This window comes from Aulonocara stuartgranti (assembly GCF_965226115.1).
Source record: "Aulonocara stuartgranti genome assembly, chromosome: 19".
NCBI classification, from domain to species: Eukaryota; Metazoa; Chordata; class Actinopteri; order Cichliformes; family Cichlidae; genus Aulonocara; species Aulonocara stuartgranti.
This window is the reverse complement of record NC_138955.1, coordinates 32,977,746-33,000,286: the sequence shown is the minus strand read 5'-3', so window position 1 is coordinate 33,000,286 and position 22,541 is coordinate 32,977,746. Positions and strand designations below refer to the sequence as shown.

The window sequence follows — 22,541 nt, the reverse complement described above, 5'->3', positions numbered from 1 at the left end:
GTCATAGAAAGAACCAGAACTCTTTAACAATTCATGACATCTGCTGAAAAAAATAATGTGAAGTGATGAAACAGTTTCCAAATGGACCCTGAGGTTTGTTATTTCTACGTCTTCAAAGACAAAGTGTTACTTTTGCTTTTGACTGACTAAAGCTTACCTGTGAAGAACAGAAATGTGATAGTAGCATGTGTAATATATGAGTGTGACCTAGTTTTCCACACCTGCAGAAATCAAGCAGACAAGATCTGTGACACATTATTTCCAGTACTAATCAAGCAAAAATTGGCGTGAGCAGCTAAAATCAAAAGGAAAACTAGCTCAGGTATCAGGATCATTGGTCTGGCCTTCATTGCTGCTGATGCTGAGAGACTGTAAAGTCCTGGGAGTCCGGTTATCTCGTGCATCTTAGTTGGTGGTAGAATTTTAAATGTCATAAATTGCACATATACCTGCCCAGTGTCAGCAGAAAGATGACATTTGATTCATGTGAATTACTTAAAGTCACCTTGTGTAGGCAGCCTCTTGCATTTATGTAAGTCTGTGTGGTAAACCATCAGACTGTAGAGTCATGCTTGAGTTCTGCTACCTTCTGTTGTTTAGCAATGACAATCACACGTATAGAAGGAACCTCTGTAGAACAGCAGCTACCTAAGATCATGGGTCACTACAACATCCTGAAGCTGATGCTTCTGATTAGAAAGGATGTACAAACTCACCCGCTGCAGTCACCTACAGAAAGAGCAAAGCAAACCTATTAAATAGACGAGAGAGCGATGTAAAGTAACAGAGAGAGGAAGAGGAAAGAAGAGGTGGAGTGATTTCTCTGGGCTCCATGCCTTGTTAGATCTATCATCCCTTTAATTAATAGTGTTTTTAGGAAGACGTCTGAACTGTGTCATTTCCATTATTGGAAAACCCAATGCGATTAATGAATAATTTTCATTTTTGATCCATTATATCATGCTAGTTGATCTCCTTTTTTCCGCACTGCTGAGTGATAGCATCGTTTTCTGCCCCTCGATCAAATTTAATTTGGCCCCCATTATATTACACTGTTGCGACTGAAGTGTCAATTTTTTGTCAGGCAATTAGAAGCTATAACCTGTGAAGCTAAGTTTGATAGGCATTGTAATTGGATTGTTTCAGCACTAACACAGAGTGCTTTTAGCATTTCTTCATCTCTGCCTGCTTCCCTCTCTCTTCTTTTCTGGTTTTGATGTTTTGATAGGGTCTCTGTCTATATGTTGAACTTCAGAGCAAACCAAAGATAAGATAAAATGGGGTGGGGGTGGGGGGGTCAGGATGTGCAGGAGTGCTTGCCTGTGCAGAAAGCCAGCCTTGAATTTGCGTGGTGTGAAATGTGCCACATTTCCAGCCACCGTGGCAGGTATTTGTTGACTATTTTGACCCGTCCTCGCCTCACCTTTCAAGACTTCACATTGGAGAGATCTGAACTTTTCAGCTGACAAAGGCTTGGAAATTTGAAATGTGAGGGGATCCAATCAGGGCTGGCTGATGCAACCCTGAGACAGTTTCCCAGAGAAATGCTCATTTGTGCTTTTTATTCTTTATATATGGGTGCTATACTATTACTATTATTATTTTACTTTGTTGCATTTTATTAAAGTTGTCCAAGATCTCTAAGAAAAATGCAGACTTTTAGGAAAACAGGAAGATGCTTACTGATCTGCTACAGAATCAACACACTTTTCCCAGCTTTTCAGTTCAACGTATTGACATGAAAGTACATGGAGATGAAGTTACTTTGTAGGAGGGCCCAAGTTGCCAGTAGAGGGGCTAATTTGGTTGTTTTAACTTGGACATGAGATTTTAAATGTCTTCTTCATTACAGTGATCAGAAAAAGCTGCACAGTAACAACGACCTCCTTTCAGTGGATAGGGAGATATATTTAACATAAATCAGAATCACAATGTTTTCAATGTGAATGTTTATTGTGTTAAAGCAACATTATGAAATATTTTGACTTCAGATATTAATGTGGAGGATGGATGGAGGATGGTGTGTCTGTGCTGTGGGAGCTGTGACCACTACGACGTCACTTCTTGCTATAATTTGACCTTCGCACCACAGGAAGCAGACTCATCCCCGTCAATATCTCTGCTACATATTAAGTGTGGTTAGAGGTCTGCAGACGATCCTGAAGAAAATAACACCGTGTAGTTATACACATCATTTATACTTGTCAAACTTTACCATCATTATGATCACAGCCACAAACACACAGTGTGTCTCTGTGATCTGCAGACATCCATTCGTCCCACTGGAAACACAAGATTAAAAATGACAAATGCTTCGAGCTGCACTTTTCCAGTTGGAGATGCAGGTGTCTTCATTTCCAGTGCACCCAGGTTAGTAAAAGAAAACTCCTCCTTCACATCTAATTACCCGCCGCTTCCTGGCACCCACTGCAAATGAGCTTTTCTATTTCTCTACTGGCAGTGCAGCACAACCAGTGTTGGGAAGGTTACTTTTAAAATGTATCCCACTACAGATTACAGATTACATGCCCCAAAATGTATTCTGTAATGTTTTCTGTTACATTACTCAATGAGAGTAACGTATTCTGAATACTTTGGATTACTTAAAAATGAATCATTTCTTCATGCTGCAAGTAGAGGTGACATGGGCTGCGAGACGGAGACACAGACATTAGAGCCTCTTGATGCGTGTTCTGTTTGGGTTTCCAGCGGCGTGGAATCACCAAAATAGAGAGGGCATAGCCGAACATATGAAACAGGAAAATACCGCCGTGTAATCCATGTATTTCAACAAAGTAACTGTATTCTAAACACCACCTTTTTAAACGGTAACTGTAACGGAATACAGTTACTCATATTTTTGTATTTTAAATACGTAACGGCGGTGCATGTACTCTGTTACTCTTGTGTGTGTGTGTTACTTTGTAGGAGAAAGAAATTAGTTACACTGTGTCTCTGACGTGGTTTCAAACTGGGATCTGTAGGAGAGCTTTTATTTTGAAAATGACCACATTCTCTGTGCTAGCCACACCCTCTTTATTTGCTCTGTGCTCCATTATTTTGGACTCCTGGAATGTAACATATTAAGTCTATGACGCCTCCTGGCTAACCAATCGGACCACACATCATGAAGCTCACACCGGTTCAGGTGTTGTAGGTGAGTTGGGAGCTCAGGCTTCAGCACAAGTTGGATTTCATCATCACGTACTTTTGTCAGTTTCTGAGAACAGCAAAAGAATTAGTGATGCCTTCTTAAACTAGAAAGTGCATTTTCTGAAGAAACTGCAGTGTGAATGCTTGAATCTGAATGTATGCACTGAAATGAATTAAATACAGAATTTAAGTTAAAAATTTTGAATGAGATAAAAAAAAAAAACGAATTTAACCTGAAAACAAAAGTGCTGAACTGCTAAAAGGTGAAGGTTACACAGAAGAAGAAGTTGGAAAAAAAACTGAAAATGTTTTAAATGTAAATTAGAAAAACCTAAGAAATGAGAAAAGAACATTTAGAGTCAGAAAACATCTGAAAGAATATTAAAAGGTCATATTCTTTGAATCACTGAATGACTAAAATGTGATCCCTCCACTTGGACCCACACAGTTTAAAGTTTACATCTCTGAGCTTTGAAAGACAAGATGTTGGAAAAAGAACAACGATGGCGACGTTTTGAGGGTAAAATGATGGCTTTAACACTGTGGACACAGCAGCAGTTGAAAGAGAAGTGCTTAAGATGAATCTTGGTACAGTGGCAGGCAGAGCTCGTTAAGCAGGCAGGTGTGAGCCTGGTTGCTATAGTGACTGCACCCAATGGCTCCATACACACGCACACAGACATGCACCTCACTTTTGCTGCTTAAAATGAACAGAAAAGTCAGGCCGAAACAAATCGTTCCCAAATGAAAAGTAAAAGTCGTATTGACAAAATTCTTTCACCGTGAGCGACAGCAATGTCTAGTCTACCAAATTCTCAGTTTTCATGTCTGTGGAGTTTATTATATGGACGTGGTGACAGTGGAAAGACACCATGCTCTTCTGATTTTCAAACGAACCTTCTGAGCCATTTTAACATTAGAGTCTATGGAACAGTTGGAGGGAGGAGGCTGTGCATTGGTGACATTTATGAAAGAACCATAACACCTAGGACAATAGTAAACACATTGGATGAAAGAGGACAGCCATGGCTACGTTTTGAGGGTAAAATCACACCTGTAGAGCAAACGCTGCGGACACAGCAGCAGTTTTAAAAAAGATTTTAAGATTAATTTTTTTGCTCCTCTCACTCTAGCAGTTGAGCTGTCTCACTCTAGCCCCAACATTCCGTCCCATACACACCCATTATAAACTTTGAAACGGGTGAAAAAACATCATGAAACTTAAACTGGAACTGAAGAAAAAGTATAATAGATATTGAAAAGATAAATACAAGTTGAATAGTTGAATGTCTTGTCTTCGTTTTAAAGTTTGAATGGTGGCTCTATGTCAATGTATGTGGAAGTAGATACAGTTTAAAGAGGAGGAAGTTGAATGAGAATTTGAAGGGTCTCCCCATTGAAATACATGGGAAATTTTTGTTGAAAAAAGTTGAATAAAATTAAAAATATAAATGTTAAAAATGAGAAAAATAGAAGCAGTCATGTCCAAAAGAATAGGAATCTAACGGTGTTTGAATGGTTTTTCTAAGTTGAACGGTTTTGAAGGAGATAGATTACAAAAAATGTACGGAATCCATAATAATAAAATAGAACTAGAAAGTGCATTTTCTGAAGAAACTGCAGTGTGAATGCTTGAATCTGAATGTATGCACTGAAATGAATTAATTGCTGAATTTTGAGTTAAAAATTTTGAATGAGATTAAAAAAAAAAAAAAAAACAACCTGAATTTAACCTGAAAAGAACAGTGCTGAACTGCTAAAAGCTGAAGGTTACACAGAAGAAGAAGTTGGAAAAAAGCTGAAAATGTTTTAATTGTAAATTAGAAAAACCTAAGAAATGAGAAAAGAACATTTAGAGTCAGAAAACATCTGAAAGAATATTAAAAGGTCATATTCTTTGAATCACTGAATGACTAAAATGTGATCCCTCCACTTTGATCCACACAGTTTAAAAAGTTTACATCTCTGAGCTTTGAAAGACAAGATGTTGGAAAAAGAACAATAATGGCGACAATTTGAGGGTAAAATGATGGCTTTAACACTGTGGACACAGCAGCAGTTGAAAGAGAAGTGTTTAAGATGAATCTTGGCACAGTGGCAGAGAGAGCTCGTTAAGCAGGCAGGTGTGAGCCTGGTTGCTATAGTGACCGCACCCAATGGCTCCATACACACGTACACAGACATGCACCTCACTTTTGCTGCTTAAAATGAACAGAAAAGTCAGGCCGAAACAAATCGTTCCCAAATGAAAAGTAAAAGTCGTATTGACAAAATTCTTTCACCGGGAGCGAGAGCAATGTCTAGTCTACCTAATTCTCAGTTTTCATGCCTGTGGAGCTTATTATATGGACGTGGTGACAGTGGAAAGACACCATGCTCTTCTGATTTTCAAACGAACCTTCTGAGCCATTTTAACATTAGAGTCTATGGAAGAGTTGGAGGGAGGAGGCTGTGCATTGGTGACATTTATGAAAGAACCATAACACCTAGTACAATAGTAAACACATTGGATGAAAGAGGACAGCGATGGCTACGTTTTGAGGGTAAAATCATACCTGTAGAGCAAACGCTGCAGACACAGCAGCAGTTTTAAAAAAGATTTTAAGATTAATTTTTTTGCTCCTCTCACTCTAGCAGTTGAGCTGTCTCACTCTAGCGGCAACATTCCGTCCCATACACACCCATTATAAACTCTGAAACGGGTGAAAAAACATCATGAAACTTAAACTGGAACTGAAGAAAAAGTATAATAGATATTGAAAAGATAAATACAAGTTGAATAGTTGAATGTCTTGTCTTCGTTTTAAAGTTTGAATGGTGGCTCTATGTCAACGTATGTGGAAGTAGTAGGAGTTTAAAAATGAGTAAGTTGAATGAGAATTTGAAGGGTCTCCCCATTGAAATACATGGGAAATTTTTGTTGAATAAAGTTGAATAAAATTAAAAATATAAATGTTAAAAATGAGAAAAGTAGAAGCAGTCATGTCCAAAAGAATGGGAATCTAATGGTGTTTGAATGGTTTTTCTAAGTTGAACGGTTTTGAAGGAGATAGATTACAAAAAACGTACGGAATAGATAATAATAAAATAGAACTAGAAAGTGCATTTTCTGAAGAAACTGCAGTGTGAATGCTTGAATCTGAATGTATGCATTGAAATGAAATAATTACTGAATTTAAGTTAAAAATTTTGAATGAGATAAAAAAAACAACCCGAATTTAACCTGAAAACAAAAGTGCTGAACTGCTAAAAGCTGAAGGTTACACAGAAGAAGAAGTTGGAAAAAAGCTGAAAATGTTTTAATTGTAAATTAGAAAAACCTAAGAAATGAGAAAATAACATTTAGAGTCAGAAAACATCTGAAAGAATATTAAAAGGTCATATTCTTTGAATCACTGAATGACTCAAATGTGATCCCTCCACTTGGACCCACACAGTTTAAAAAGTTTAAATGTCTGAGCTTTGAAAGACAAGATGTTGGAAAAAGAACAACGATGGCGACGTTTTGAGGGTAAAATGATGGCTGTAACACTGTGGACACAGCAGCAGTTGAAAGAGAAGTGTTTAAGATGAATTTTGGCAGAGTGGCAGAGAGAGCTCGTTAAGCAGGCAGGTGTGAGCCTGGTTGCTATAGTGACTGCACCCAAGGGCTCCATACACACGACACAGACATGCACCTCACTTTTGCTGCTTAAAATGAACAGAAAAGTCAGGCCCAAACAAATCGCTCCCAAATGAAAAGTAAAAGTCGTATTGACAAAATTCTTTCACCGTGAGCGACAGCAATGTCTAGTCTACCTAATTCTCAGTTTTCATGCCTGTGGAGCTTATTATATGGACGTGGTGACAGTGGAAAGACACCATGCTCTTCTGATTTTCAAACGAACCTTCTGAGCCATTTTAACATTAGAGTCTATGGAAGAGTTGGAGGGAGGAGGCTGTGCATTGGTGACATTTATGAAAGAACCATAACACCTAGTACAATAGTAAACACATTGGATGAAAGAGGACAGCCATGGCTACGTTTTGAGGGTAAAATCATACCTGTAGAGCAAACGCTGTGGACACAGCAGCAGTTTTAAAAAAGATTTTAAGATTAATTTTTTTGCTCCTCTCACTCTAGCAGTTGAGCTGTCTCACTCTAGCCCCAACATTCCGTCCCATACACACCCATTATAAACTCTGAAACGGGTGAAAAAACATCATGAAACTTAAACTGGAACTGAAGAAAAAGTATAATAGATATTGAAAAGATAAATACAAGTTGAATAGTTGAATGTCTTGTCTTCGTTTTAAAGTTTGAATGGTGGCTCTATGTCAATGTATGTGGAAGTAGTAAGAGTTTAAAAATGAGTAAGTTGAATGAGGATTTGAAGGGTCTCCCCATTGAAATACATTATAAATTTTTGTTGAATAAAGTTGAATAAAATTAAAAATATAAATGTTAAAAATATGAAAAATAGAAGCAGTGTTGTCCAAAAGAATAGGAATCTAACGGTGTTTGAATGGTTTTTCTAAGTTGAACGGTTTTGAAGTTATAGGATTACAAAAAACGTACGGAATACAGAATAAAATATAATAATAATAATAATAAAGATTAGAATAACAATACTGTGAATGCTTTTCAAGCATTCACACTAATAAAGATTAGAAGAACAATACTGTGAATGCTTTTCAAGCATTCACACTAACTAGAAAGTGCATTTTCTGAAGAAACTGCAGTGTGAATGCTTGAATCTGAATGTATGCACTGAAATGAATTAATTACTGAATTTTGAGTTAAAAATATTGAATGAGATTAAAAAAAAAAAAAAAAAAAACGAATTTAACCTGAAAACAAAGGTGCTGAACTGCTAAAAGCTGAAGGTTACACAGAAGAAGGAGTTGGAAAAAAACTGAAAATGTTTTAAATGTAAATTAGAAAACCCTAAGAAATGAGAAAAGAACATTTAGAGTCAGAAAACATCTGAATGAATATTAAAAGGTCATATTCTTTGAATCACTGAATGACTCAAATGTTATCCCTCCACTTTGATCCACACAGTTTAAAAAGTTTAAATGCCTGAGCTTTGAAAGACACTGTGTTGGAAAGAGAACAACGATGGTGACGTTTTGAGGGTAAAATGATGGCTGTAACACTGTGGACACAGCAGCAGTTGAAAGAGAAGTGTTTAAGATGAATCTTGGCACAGTGGCAGGCAGAGCTCGTTAAGCAGGCAGGTGTGAGCCTGGTTGCTATAGTGACCGCACCCAATGGCTCCATACACACGACACAGACATGCACCTCACTTTTGCTGCTTAAAATGAACAGAAAAGTCAGGCCGAAACAAATCGTTCCCATATGAAAAGTACAAGTCGTATTGACGAAATTCTTTCACCGTGAGCGACAGCAGCTTCTAGTCTACTGAATTCTCAGTTTTCATGCCTGTGGAGTTTATTATATGGACGTGGTGACAGTGTAAAGACACCATGCTCTTCTGATTTTCAAACGAACCTTCTGAGCCATTTTAACATTAGAGTCTATGGAAGAGTTGGAGGGAGGAGGCTGTGCATTGGTGACATTTATGAAAGAACCATAACACCTAGTACAATAGTAAACACATTGGATGAAAGAGGACAGCCATGGCTACGTTTTGAGGGTAAAATCATACCTGTAGAGCAAACGCTGCGGACACAGCAGCAGTTTTAAAAAAGATTTTAAGATTAATTTTTTTGCTCCTCTCACTCTAGCAGTTGAGCTGTCTCACTCTAGCCCCAACATTCCGTCCCATACACACCCATTATAAACTCTGAAACGGGTGAAAAAACATCATGAAACTTAAACTGGAACTGAAGAAAAAGTATAATAGATATTGAAAAGATAAATACAAGTTGAATAGTTGAATGTCTTGTCTTCGTTTTAAAGTTTGAATGGTGGCTCTATGTCAATGTATGTGGAAGTAGTAAGAGTTTAAAAATGAGTAAGTTGAATGAGGATTTGAAGGGTCTCCCCATTGGAATACATTATAAATTTTTGTTGAATAAAGTTGAATAAAATTAAAAATATAAATGTTAAAAATATGAAAAATAGAAGCAGTGTTGTCCAAAAGAATAGGAATCTAACGGTGTTTGAATGGTTTTTCTAAGTTGAACGGTTTTGAAGTTATAGGATTACAAAAAACGTACGGAATACAGAATAAAATATAATAACTAGAAAGTGCATTTTCTGAAGAAACTGCAGTGTGAATGCTTGAATCTGAATGTATGCACTGAAATGAATTAATTGCTGAATTTTGAGTTAAAAATTTTGAATGAGATTAAAAAAAAAAAAAAAAACAACCTGAATTTAACCTGAAAAGAACAGTGCTGAACTGCTAAAAGCTGAAGGTTACACAGAAGAAGAAGTTGGAAAAAAGCTGAAAATGTTTTAATTGTAAATTAGAAAAACCTAAGAAATGAGAAAAGAACATTTAGAGTCAGAAAACATCTGAAAGAATATTAAAAGGTCATATTCTTTGAATCACTGAATGACTAAAATGTGATCCCTCCACTTTGATCCACACAGTTTAAAAAGTTTACATCTCTGAGCTTTGAAAGACAAGATGTTGGAAAAAGAACAATAATGGCGACAATTTGAGGGTAAAATGATGGCTTTAACACTGTGGACACAGCAGCAGTTGAAAGAGAAGTGTTTAAGATGAATCTTGGCACAGTGGCAGAGAGAGCTCGTTAAGCAGGCAGGTGTGAGCCTGGTTGCTATAGTGACCGCACCCAATGGCTCCATACACACGTACACAGACATGCACCTCACTTTTGCTGCTTAAAATGAACAGAAAAGTCAGGCCGAAACAAATCGTTCCCAAATGAAAAGTAAAAGTCGTATTGACAAAATTCTTTCACCGGGAGCGAGAGCAATGTCTAGTCTACCTAATTCTCAGTTTTCATGCCTGTGGAGCTTATTATATGGACGTGGTGACAGTGGAAAGACACCATGCTCTTCTGATTTTCAAACGAACCTTCTGAGCCATTTTAACATTAGAGTCTATGGAAGAGTTGGAGGGAGGAGGCTGTGCATTGGTGACATTTATGAAAGAACCATAACACCTAGTACAATAGTAAACACATTGGATGAAAGAGGACAGCGATGGCTACGTTTTGAGGGTAAAATCATACCTGTAGAGCAAACGCTGCAGACACAGCAGCAGTTTTAAAAAAGATTTTAAGATTAATTTTTTTGCTCCTCTCACTCTAGCAGTTGAGCTGTCTCACTCTAGCGGCAACATTCCGTCCCATACACACCCATTATAAACTCTGAAACGGGTGAAAAAACATCATGAAACTTAAACTGGAACTGAAGAAAAAGTATAATAGATATTGAAAAGATAAATACAAGTTGAATAGTTGAATGTCTTGTCTTCGTTTTAAAGTTTGAATGGTGGCTCTATGTCAACGTATGTGGAAGTAGTAGGAGTTTAAAAATGAGTAAGTTGAATGAGAATTTGAAGGGTCTCCCCATTGAAATACATGGGAAATTTTTGTTGAATAAAGTTGAATAAAATTAAAAATATAAATGTTAAAAATGAGAAAAGTAGAAGCAGTCATGTCCAAAAGAATGGGAATCTAATGGTGTTTGAATGGTTTTTCTAAGTTGAACGGTTTTGAAGGAGATAGATTACAAAAAACGTACGGAATAGATAATAATAAAATAGAACTAGAAAGTGCATTTTCTGAAGAAACTGCAGTGTGAATGCTTGAATCTGAATGTATGCATTGAAATGAAATAATTACTGAATTTAAGTTAAAAATTTTGAATGAGATAAAAAAAAAAACCCGAATTTAACCTGAAAACAAAAGTGCTGAACTGCTAAAAGCTGAAGGTTACACAGAAGAAGAAGTTGGAAAAAAGCTGAAAATGTTTTAATTGTAAATTAGAAAAACCTAAGAAATGAGAAAAGAACATTTAGAGTCAGAAAACATCTGAAAGAATATTAAAAGGTCATATTCTTTGAATCACTGAATGACTAAAATGTGATCCCTCCACTTGGACCCACACAGTTTAAAAAGTTTACATCTCTGAGCTTTGAAAGACAAGATGTTGGAAAAAGAACAACGATGGCGACGTTTTGAGGGTAAAATGATGGCTGTAACACTGTGGACACAGCAGCAGTTGAAAGAGAAGTGTTTAAGATGAATCTTGGCAGAGAGAGAGAGAGAGCTCGTTAAGCAGGCAGGTGTGAGCCTGGTTGCTATAGTGACCGCACCCAATGGCTCCATACACACGTACACAGACATGCGCCTCACTTTTGCTGCTTAAAATGAACAGAAAAGTCAGGCCGAAACAAATCGCTCCCAAATGAAAAGTAAAAGTCGTATTGACAAAATTCTTTCACTGTGAGCGACAGCAATGTCTAGTCTACCAAATTCTCAGTTTTCATGTCTGTGGAGTTTATTATATGGACGTGGTGACAGTGGAAAGACACCATGCTCTTCTGATTTTCAAACGAACCTTCTGAGCCATTTTAACATTAGAGTCTATGGAAGAGTTGGAGGGAGGAGGCTGTGCATTGGTGACATTTATGAAAGAACCATAACACCTAGTACAATAGTAAACACATTGGATGAAAGAGGACAGCCATGGCTACGTTTTGAGGGTAAAATCATACCTGTAGAGCAAACGCTGTGGACACAGCAGCAGTTTTAAAAAAGATTTTAAGATTAATTTTTTTGCTCCTCTCACTCTAGCAGTTGAGCTGTCTCACTCTAGCCCCAACATTCCGTCCCATACACACCCATTATAAACTCTGAAACGGGTGAAAAAACATCATGAAACTTAAACTGGAACTGAAGAAAAAGTATAATAGATATTGAAAAGATAAATACAAGTTGAATAGTTGAATGTCTTGTCTTCGTTTTAAAGTTTGAATGGTGGCTCTATGTGAACGTATGTTGAAGTAGTAAGAGTTTAAAAATGAGTAAGTTGAATGAGAATTTGAAGGGTCTCCCCATTGAAATACATGGGAAATTTTTGTTGAATAAAGTTGAATAAAATTAAAAATATAAATGTTAAAAATGAGAAAAATACAAGCAATCATGTCCAAAAGAATAGGAATCTAACGGTGTTTGAATGGTTTTTCTAAGTTGAACGGTTTTGAAGGAGTAGGCTTTCAAAAAACGTACGGAATAGATAATAAAATAGAAGAATAAAGATTAGAAGAACAATACTGTGAATGCTTTTCAAGCATTCACACTAATAAAGATTAGAAGAACAATACTGTGAATGCTTTTCAAGCATTCACACTAACTAGAAAATGCATTTTCTGAAGAAACTGCAGTGTGAATGCTTGAATCTGAATGTATGCATTGAAATGAAATAATTACTGAATTTAAGTTAAAAATTTTGAATGAGATAAAAAAAAAAAACCCGAATTTAACCTGAAAACAAAAGTGCTGAACTGCTAAAAGCTGAAGGTTACACAGAAGAAGAAGTTGGAAAAAAGCTGAAAATGTTTTAATTGTAAATTAGAAAAACCTAAGAAATGAGAAAAGAACATTTAGAGTCAGAAAACATCTGAAAGAATATTAAAAGGTCATATTCTTTGAATCACTGAATGACTCAAATGTGATCCCTCCACTTTGATCCACACAGTTTAAAAAGTTTAAATGCCTGAGCTTTGAAAGACAAGATGTTGGAAAGAGAACAATAATGGCGGCGTTTTGAGGGTAAAATGATGGCTGTAACACTGTGGACACAGCAGCAGTTGAAAGAGAAGTGCTTAAGATGAATCTTGGCACAGTGGCAGGCAGAGCTCGTTAAGCAGGCAGGTGTGAGCCTGGTTGCTATAGTGACTGCACCCAATGGCTCCATACACACGTACACAGACATGCGCCTCACTTTTGCTGCTTAAAATGAACAGAAAAGTCAGGCCGAAACAAATCGCTCCCAAATGAAAAGTATAGGTCGTATTGACGAAATTCTTTCACCGTGAGTGACAGCAATGTCTAGTCTACTGAATTCTCAGTTTTCATGCCTGTGGAGTTTATTATATGGACGTGGTGACAGTGGAAAGACACCATGCTCTTCTGATTTTCAAACGAACCTTCTGAGACATTTTAACATTAGAGTCTATGGAAGAGTTGGAGGGAGGAGGCTGTGCATTGGTGACATTTATGAAAGAACCATAACACCTAGTACAATAGTAAACACATTGGATGAAAGAGGACAGCGATGGCTACGTTTTGAGGGTAAAATCATACCTGTAGAGCAAACGCTGTGGACACAGCAGCAGTTTTAAAAAAGATTTTAAGATTAATTTTTTTGCTCCTCTCACTCTAGCAGTTGAGCTGTCTCACTCTAGCCCCAACATTCCGTCCCATACACACCCATTATAAACTCTGAAACGGGTGAAAAAACATCATGAAACTTAAACTGGAACTGAAGAAAAAGTATAATAGATATTGAAAAGATAAATACAAGTTGAATAGTTGAATGTCTTGTCTTCGTTTTAAAGTTTGAATGGTGGCTCTATGTCAATGTATGTGGAAGTAGTAAGAGTTTAAAAATGAGTAAGTTGAATGAGGATTTGAAGGGTCTCCCCATTGAAATACATTATAAATTTTTGTTGAATAAAGTTGAATAAAATTAAAAATATAAATGTTAAAAATATGAAAAATAGAAGCAGTGTTGTCCAAAAGAATAGGAATCTAACGGTGTTAGAATGGTTTTTCTAAGTTGAACGGTTTTGAAGTTATAGGATTACAAAAAACGTACGGAATACAGAATAAAATATAATAACTAGAAAGTGCATTTTCTGAAGAAACTGCAGTGTGAATGCTTGAATCTGAATGTATGCACTGAAATGAATTAATTGCTGAATTTTGAGTTAAAAATATTGAATGAGATTAAAAAAAAACAAAAAAAACCCGAATTTAACCTGAAAACAAAGGTGCTGAACTGCTAAAAGCTGAAGGTTACACAGAAGAAGGAGTTGGAAAAAAACTGAAAATGTTTTAATTGTAAATTAGAAAACCCTAAGAAATGAGAAAAGAACATTTAGAGTCAGAAAACATCTGAATGAATATTAAAAGGTCATATTCTTTGAATCACTGAATGACTCAAATGTGATCCCTCCACTTTGATCCACACAGTTTAAAAAGTTTAAATGCCTGAGCTTTGAAAGACACGGTGTTGGAAAGAGAACAATAATGGCGACAATTTGAGGGTAAAATGATGGCTGTAACACTGTGGACACAGCAGCAGTTGAAAGAGAAGTGCTTAAGATGAATCTTGGCACAGTGGCAGGCAGAGCTCGTTAAGCAGGCAGGTGTGAGCCTGGTTGCTATAGTGACTGCACCCAATGGCTCCATACACACGTACACAGACATGCACCTCACTTTTGCTGCTTAAAATGAACAGAAAAGTCAGGCCCAAACAAATTCTTCCCAAATGAAAAGTACATGTCGTATTGACAAAATTCTTTCACCGTGAGCGACAGCAATGTCTAGTCTACCAAATTCTCAGTTTTCATGTCTGTGGAGTTTATTATATGGACGTGGTGACAGTGGAAAGACACCATGCTCTTCTGATTTTCAAACGAACCTTCTGAGCCATTTTAACATTAGAGTCTATGGAAGAGTTGGAGGGAGGAGGCTGTGCATTGGTGACATTTATGAGAGAACCGTAACAGCTAGGACAATAGTAAACACATTGGATGAAAGAGGACAGCCATGGCTACGTTTTGAGGGTAAAATCATACCTGTAGAGCAAACGCTGCGGACACAGCAGCAGTTTTAAAAAAGATTTTAAGATTAATTTTTTTGCTCCTCTCACTCTAGCAGTTGAGCTGTCTCACTCTAGCCCCAACATTCCGTCCCATACACACCCATTATAAACTCTGAAACGGCTGAAAAAACATCATGAAACTTAAACTGGAACTGAAGAAAAAGTATAATAGATATTGAAAAGATAAATACAAGTTGAATAGTTGAATGTCTTGTCTTCGTTTTAAAGTTTGAATGGTGGCTCTATGTCAATGTATGTGGAAGTAGTAAGAGTTTAAAAATGAGTAAGTTGAATGAGGATTTGAAGGGTCTCCCCATTGAAATACATTATAAATTTTTGTTGAATAAAGTTGAATAAAATTAAAAATATAAATGTTAAAAATATGAAAAATAGAAGCAGTGTTGTCCAAAAGAATAGGAATCTAACGGTGTTTGAATGGTTTTTCTAAGTTGAGCGGTTTTGAAGGAGTGAGATGCCAAAAAACGTACGGAATATATAATAATAACTAGAAAGTGCATTTTCTGAAGAAACTGCAGTGTGAATGCTTGAATCTGAATGTATGCACTGAAATGAATTAATTGCTGAATTTTGAGTTAAAAATATTAAATGAAATTTTAAAAAAACAAACAAAAAACCCCCGAATTTAACCTGAAAACAAAGGTGCTGAACTGCTAAAAGCTGAAGGTTACACAGAAGAAGGAGTTGGAAAAAAACTGAAAATGTTTTAAATGTAAATTAGAAAACCCTAAGAAATGAGAAAAGAACATTTAGAGTCAGAAAACATCTGAATGAATATTAAAAGGTCATATTCTTTGAATCACTGAATGACTCAAATGTGATCCCTCCACTTTGATCCACACAGTTTAAAAAGTTTAAATGCCTGAGCTTTGAAAGACACGGTGTTGGAAAGAGAACAATAATGGCGACAATTTGAGGGTAAAATGATGGCTGTAACACTGTGGACACAGCAGCAGTTGAAAGAGAAGTGCTTAAGATGAATCTTGGCACAGTGGCAGGCAGAGCTCGTTAAGCAGGCAGGTGTGAGCCTGGTTGCTATAGTGACTGCACCCAATGGCTCCATACACACGTACACAGACATGCACCTCACTTTTGCTGCTTAAAATGAACAGAAAAGTCAGGCCCAAACAAATTCTTCCCAAATGAAAAGTACATGTCGTATTGACAAAATTCTTTCACCGTGAGCGACAGCCATGTCTAGTCTACCTAATTCTCAGTTTTCATGCCTGTGGAGTTTATTATATGGACGTGGTGACAGTGTAAAGACATCATGCTCTTCTGATTTTCAAACGAACCTTCTGAGCCATTTTAACATTAGAGTCTATGGAAGAGTTGGAGGGAGGAGGCTGTGCATTGGTGACATTTATGAAAGAACCATAACACCTAGGACAATAGTAAACACATTGGATGAAAGAGGACAGCCATGGCTACGTTTTGAGGGTAAAATCATACCTGTAGAGCAAACGCTGTGGACACAGCAGCAGTTTTAAAAAAGATTTTAAGATTAATTTTTTTGCTCCTCTCACTCTAGCAGTTGAGCTGTCTCACTCTAGCCCCAACATTCCGTCCCATACACACCCATTATAAACTCTGAAACGGGTGAAAAAACATCATGAAACTTAAACTGGAACTGAAGAAAAAGTATAATAGATATTGAAAAGATAAATACAAGTTGAATAGTTGAATGTCTTGTCTTCGTTTTAAAGTTTGAATGGTGGCTCTATGTCAATGTATGTGGAAGTAGTAAGAGTTTAAAAATGAGTAAGTTGAATGAGGATTTGAAGGGTCTCCCCATTGAAATACATGGGAAATTTTGGGAAATTTTTGTTGAATAAAGTTGAATAAAATTAAAAATATAAATGTTAAAAATGAGAAAAATAGAAGCAGTCATGTCCAAAAGAAGAGGAATCTAATGGTGTTTGAATGGTTTTTCTAAGTTGAACGGTTTTGAAGGAGTAGGAGTACAAAAAACGTACGGAATACAGAATAAAATAGAATAAAGATTAGAAGAACAATACTGTGAATGCTTTTCAAGCATTCACACTAACTAGAAAGTGCATTTTCTGAAGAAACTGCAGTGTGAATGCTTGAATCTGAATGTATGCACTGAATTGAATTAATTGCTGAATTTTGAGTTAAAAATATTGAATGAGATAAAAAAAAAACCAAAAAAAACCCGAATTTAACCTGAAAACAAAGGTGCTGAACTGCTAAAAGCTGAAGGTTACACAGAAGAAGGAGTTGGAAAAAAACTGAAAATGTTTTAAATGTAAATTAGAAAACCCTAAGAAATGAGAAAAGAACATTTAGAGTCAGAAAACATCTGAATGAATATTAAAAGGTCATATTCTTTGAATCACTGAATGACTCAAATGTGATCCCTCCACTTTGATCCACACAGTTTAAAAAGTTTAAATGCCTGAGCTTTGAAAGATATGGTGTTGGAAAGAGAACAATAATGGCGACAATTTGAGGGTAAAATGATGGCTGTAACACTGTGGACACAGCAGCAGTTGAAAGAGAAGTGCTTAAGATGAATCTTGGTACAGTGGCAGGCAGAGCTCGTTAAGCAGGCAGGTGTGAGCCTGGTTGCTATAGTGACCGCACCCAATGGCTCCATACACACGTACACAGACATGCGCCTCACTTTTGCTGCTTAAAATGAACAGAAAAGTCAGGCCGAAACAAATCGTTCCCAAATGAAAAGTACATGTCGTATTGACAAAATTCTTTCACCGTGAGCGACAGCCATGTCTAGTCTACCGAATTCTCAGTTTTCATGCCTGTGGAGTTTATTATATGGACGTGGTGACAGTGGAAAGACACCATGCTCTTCTGATTTTCAAACGAACCTTCTGAGCCATTTTAACATTAGAGTCTATGGAAGAGTTGGAGGGAGGAGGCTGTGCATTGGTGACATTTATGAAAGAACCATAACACCTAGTACAATAGTAAACACATTGGATGAAAGAGGACAGCCATGGCTACGTTTTGAGGGTAAAATCATACCTGTAGAGCAAACGCTGTGGACACAGCAGCAGTTTTAAAAAAGATTTTAAGATTAATTTTTTTGCTCCTCTCACTCTAGCAGTTGAGCTGTCTCACTCTAGCCCCAACATTCCGTCCCATACACACCCATTATAAACTCTGAAACGGGTGAAAAAACATCATGAAACTTAAACTGGAACTGAAGAAAAAGTATAATAGATATTGAAAAGATAAATACAAGTTGAATAGTTGAATGTCTTGTCTTCGTTTTAAAGTTTGAATGGTGGCTCTATGTCAATGTATGTGGAAGTAGTAAGAGTTTAAAAATGAGTAAGTTGAATGAGGATTTGAAGGGTCTCCCCATTGAAATACATTATAAATTTTTGTTGAATAAAGTTGAATAAAATTAAAAATATAAATGTTAAAAATATGAAAAATAGAAGCAGTGTTGTTCAAAAGAATAGGAATCTAACGGTGTTTGAATGGTTTTTCTAAGTTGAACGGTTTTGAAGGAGATAGATTACAAAAAACGTACGGAATACAGAATAAAATATAATAACTAGAAAGTGCATTTTCTGAAGAAACTGCAGTGTGAATGCTTGAATCTGAATGTATGCACTGAATTGAATTAATTGCTGAATTTTGAGTTAAAAATATTGAATGAGATAAAAAAAAAACCAAAAAAAACCCGAATTTAACCTGAAAACAAAGGTGCTGAACTGCTAAAAGCTGAAGGTTACACAGAAGAAGGAGTTGGAAAAAAACTGAAAATGTTTTAAATGTAAATTAGAAAACCCTAAGAAATGAGAAAAGAACATTTAGAGTCAGAAAACATCTGAATGAATATTAAAAGGTCATATTCTTTGAATCACTGAATGACTCAAATGTGATCCCTCCACTTTGATCCACACAGTTTAAAAAGTTTAAATGCCTGAGCTTTGAAAGATATGGTGTTGGAAAGAGAACAATAATGGCGACAATTTGAGGGTAAAATGATGGCTGTAACACTGTGGACACAGCAGCAGTTGAAAGAGAAGTGCTTAAGATGAATCTTGGTACAGTGGCAGGCAGAGCTCGTTAAGCAGGCAGGTGTGAGCCTGGTTGCTATAGTGACCGCACCCAATGGCTCCATACACACGTACACAGACATGCGCCTCACTTTTGCTGCTTAAAATGAACAGAAAAGTCAGGCCGAAACAAATCGTTCCCAAATGAAAAGTACATGTCGTATTGACAAAATTCTTTCACCGTGAGCGACAGCCATGTCTAGTCTACCGAATTCTCAGTTTTCATGCCTGTGGAGTTTATTATATGGACGTGGTGACAGTGGAAAGACACCATGCTCTTCTGATTTTCAAACGAACCTTCTGAGCCATTTTAACATTAGAGTCTATGGAAGAGTTGGAGGGAGGAGGCTGTGCATTGGTGACATTTATGAAAGAACCATAACACCTAGTACAATAGTAAACACATTGGATGAAAGAGGACAGCCATGGCTACGTTTTGAGGGTAAAATCATACCTGTAGAGCAAACGCTGTGGACACAGCAGCAGTTTTAAAAAAGATTTTAAGATTAATTTTTTTGCTCCTCTCACTCTAGCAGTTGAGCTGTCTCACTCTAGCCCCAACATTCCGTCCCATACACACCCATTATAAACTCTGAAACGGGTGAAAAAACATCATGAAACTTAAACTGGAACTGAAGAAAAAGTATAATAGATATTGAAAAGATAAATACAAGTTGAATAGTTGAATGTCTTGTCTTCGTTTTAAAGTTTGAATGGTGGCTCTATGTCAATGTATGTGGAAGTAGTAAGAGTTTAAAAATGAGTAAGTTGAATGAGGATTTGAAGGGTCTCCCCATTGAAATACATTATAAATTTTTGTTGAATAAAGTTGAATAAAATTAAAAATATAAATGTTAAAAATATGAAAAATAGAAGCAGTGTTGTTCAAAAGAATAGGAATCTAACGGTGTTTGAATGGTTTTTCTAAGTTGAACGGTTTTGAAGTTATAGGATTACAAAAAACGTACGGAATACAGAATAAAATATAATAATAATAATAATAATAATAATAAAGATTAGAATAACAATACTGTGAATGCTTTTCAAGCATTCACACTAACTAGAAAGTGCATTTTCTGAAGAAACTGCAGTGTGAATGCTTGAATCTGAATGTATGCACTGAAATGAATTAATTGCTGAATTTTGAGTTAAAAATTTTGAATGAGATAAAAAAAAAAAAAAAAAAACAACCTGAATTTAACCTGAAAACAACAGTGCTGAACTGCTAAAAGCTGAAGGTTACACAGAAGAAGAAGTTGGAAAAAAGCTGAAAATGTTTTAATTGTAAATTAGAAAAACCTAAGAAATGAGAAAAGAACATTTAGAGTCAGAAAACATCTGAAAGAATATTAAAAGGTCATATTCTTTGAATCACTGAATGACTAAAATGTGATCCCTCCACTTGGACCCACACAGTTTAAAAAGTTTACATCTCTGAGCTTTGAAAGACAAGATGTTGGAAAAAGAACAACGATGGCGACGTTTTGAGGGTAAAATGATGGCTTTAATACTGTGGACACAGCAGCAGTTGAAAGAGAAGTGCTTAAGATGAATTTTGGCAGAGTGGCAGAGAGAGCTCGTTAAGCAGGCAGGTGTGAGCCTGGTTGCTATAGTGACCGCACCCAATGGCTCCATACACACGTACACAGACATGCACCTCACTTTTGCTGCTTAAAATGAACAGAAAAGTCAGGCCCAAACAAATCGTTCCCAAATGAAAAGTAAAAGTCGTATTGACAAAATTCTTTCACTGTGAGCGACAGCAATGTCTAGTCTACCAAATTCTCAGTTTTCATGTCTGTGGAGTTTATTATATGGACGTGGTGACAGTGGAAAGACACCATGCTCTTCTGATTTTCAAACGAACCTTCTGAGCCATTTTAACATTAGAGTCTATGGAAGAGTTGGAGGGAGGAGGCTGTGCATTGGTGACATTTATGAAAGAACCATAACACCTAGTACAATAGTAAACACATTGGATGAAAGAGGACAGCCATGGCTACGTTTTGAGGGTAAAATCATACCTGTAGAGCAAACGCTGCGGACACAGCAGCAGTTTTAAAAAAGATTTTAAGATTATTTTTTTTGCTCCTCTCACTCTAGCAGTTGAGCTGCCTCACTCTAGCCCCAACATTCCGTCCCATACACACCCATTATAAACTCTGAAACGGGTGAAAAAACATCATGAAACTTAAACTGGAACTGAAGAAAAAGTATAATAGATATTGAAAAGATAAATACAAGTTGAATAGTTGAATGTCTTGTCTTCGTTTTAAAGTTTGAATGGTGGCTCTATGTCAATGTATGTGGAAGTAGATACAGTTTAAAGAGGAGGAAGTTGAATGAGAATTTGAAGGGTCTCCCCATTGAAATACATTATAAATTTTTGTTGAAAAAAGTTGAATAAAATTAAAAATATAAATGTTAAAAATGAGAAAAATAGAAGCAATGTTGTCCAAAAGAATAGGAATCTAACGGTGTTTGAATGGTTTTTCTAAGTTGAACGGTTTTGAAGGAGATAGATTACAAAAAACGTACGGAATACAGAATAATAACTAGAAAGTGCATTTTCTGAAGAAACTGCAGTGTGAATGCTTGAATCTGAATGTATGCACTGAAATGAATTAATTGCTGAATTTTGAGTTAAAAATATTGAATGAGATTAAAAAAAAAACAAAAAAAAAAAACGAATTTAACCTGAAAACAAAGGTGCTGAACTGCTAAAAGCTGAAGGTTACACAGAAGAAGGAGTTGGAAAAAAACTGAAAATGTTTTAAATGTAAATTAGAAAACCCTAAGAAATGAGAAAAGAACATTTAGAGTCAGAAAACATCTGAATGAATATTAAAAGGTCATATTCTTTGAATCACTGAATGACTCAAATGTGATCCCTCCACTTTGATCCACACAGTTTAAAAAGTTTAAATGCCTGAGCTTTGAAAGATACGGTGTTGGAAAGAGAACAATAATGGCGACAATTTGAGGGTAAAATGATGGCTGTAACACTGTGGACACAGCAGCAGTTGAAAGAGAAGTGCTTAAGATGAATCTTGGTACAGTGGCAGGCAGAGCTCGTTAAGCAGGCAGGTGTGAGCCTGGTTGCTATAGTGACCGCACCCAATGGCTCCATACACACGTACACAGACATGCGCCTCACTTTTGCTGCTTAAAATGAACAGAAAAGTCAGGCCGAAACAAATCGCTCCCAAATGAAAAGTATAGGTCATATTGACAAAATTCTTTCACCGTGAGCGACAGCAATGTCTAGTCTAACTAATTCTCAGTTTTCATGCCTGTGGGGCTTATTATATGGACGTGGTGACAGTGTAAAGACACCATGCTCTTCTGATTTTCAAACGAACCTTCTGAGCCATTTTAACATTAGAGTCTATGGAAGAGTTGGAGGGAGGAGGCTGTGCATTGGTGGCATTTATGAAAGAACCATAACACCTAGTACAATAGTAAACACATTGGACGAAAGAGGACAGCGATGGCTACGTTTTGAGGGTAAAATCATACCTGTAGAGCAAACGCTGCAGACACAGCAGCAGTTTTAA

The 22,541-nt window shown here is 36.5% G+C and overlaps 1 long non-coding RNA gene across 1 annotated transcript in view; it reads left to right on the top strand.

Moving 5' to 3' along the window:
• The window catches only part of LOC309695272, a 136,443-nt gene that overhangs the window by 38,941 nt on the left and 74,961 nt on the right, over window positions 1–22,541 (top strand). Inside the window, exon 2 of the long non-coding RNA XR_014273103.1 lies at window positions 2,267–2,370. This is a non-coding gene — a long non-coding RNA (uncharacterized lncRNA). The remainder of the gene's footprint in view (window positions 1–2,266; window positions 2,371–22,541) is intronic.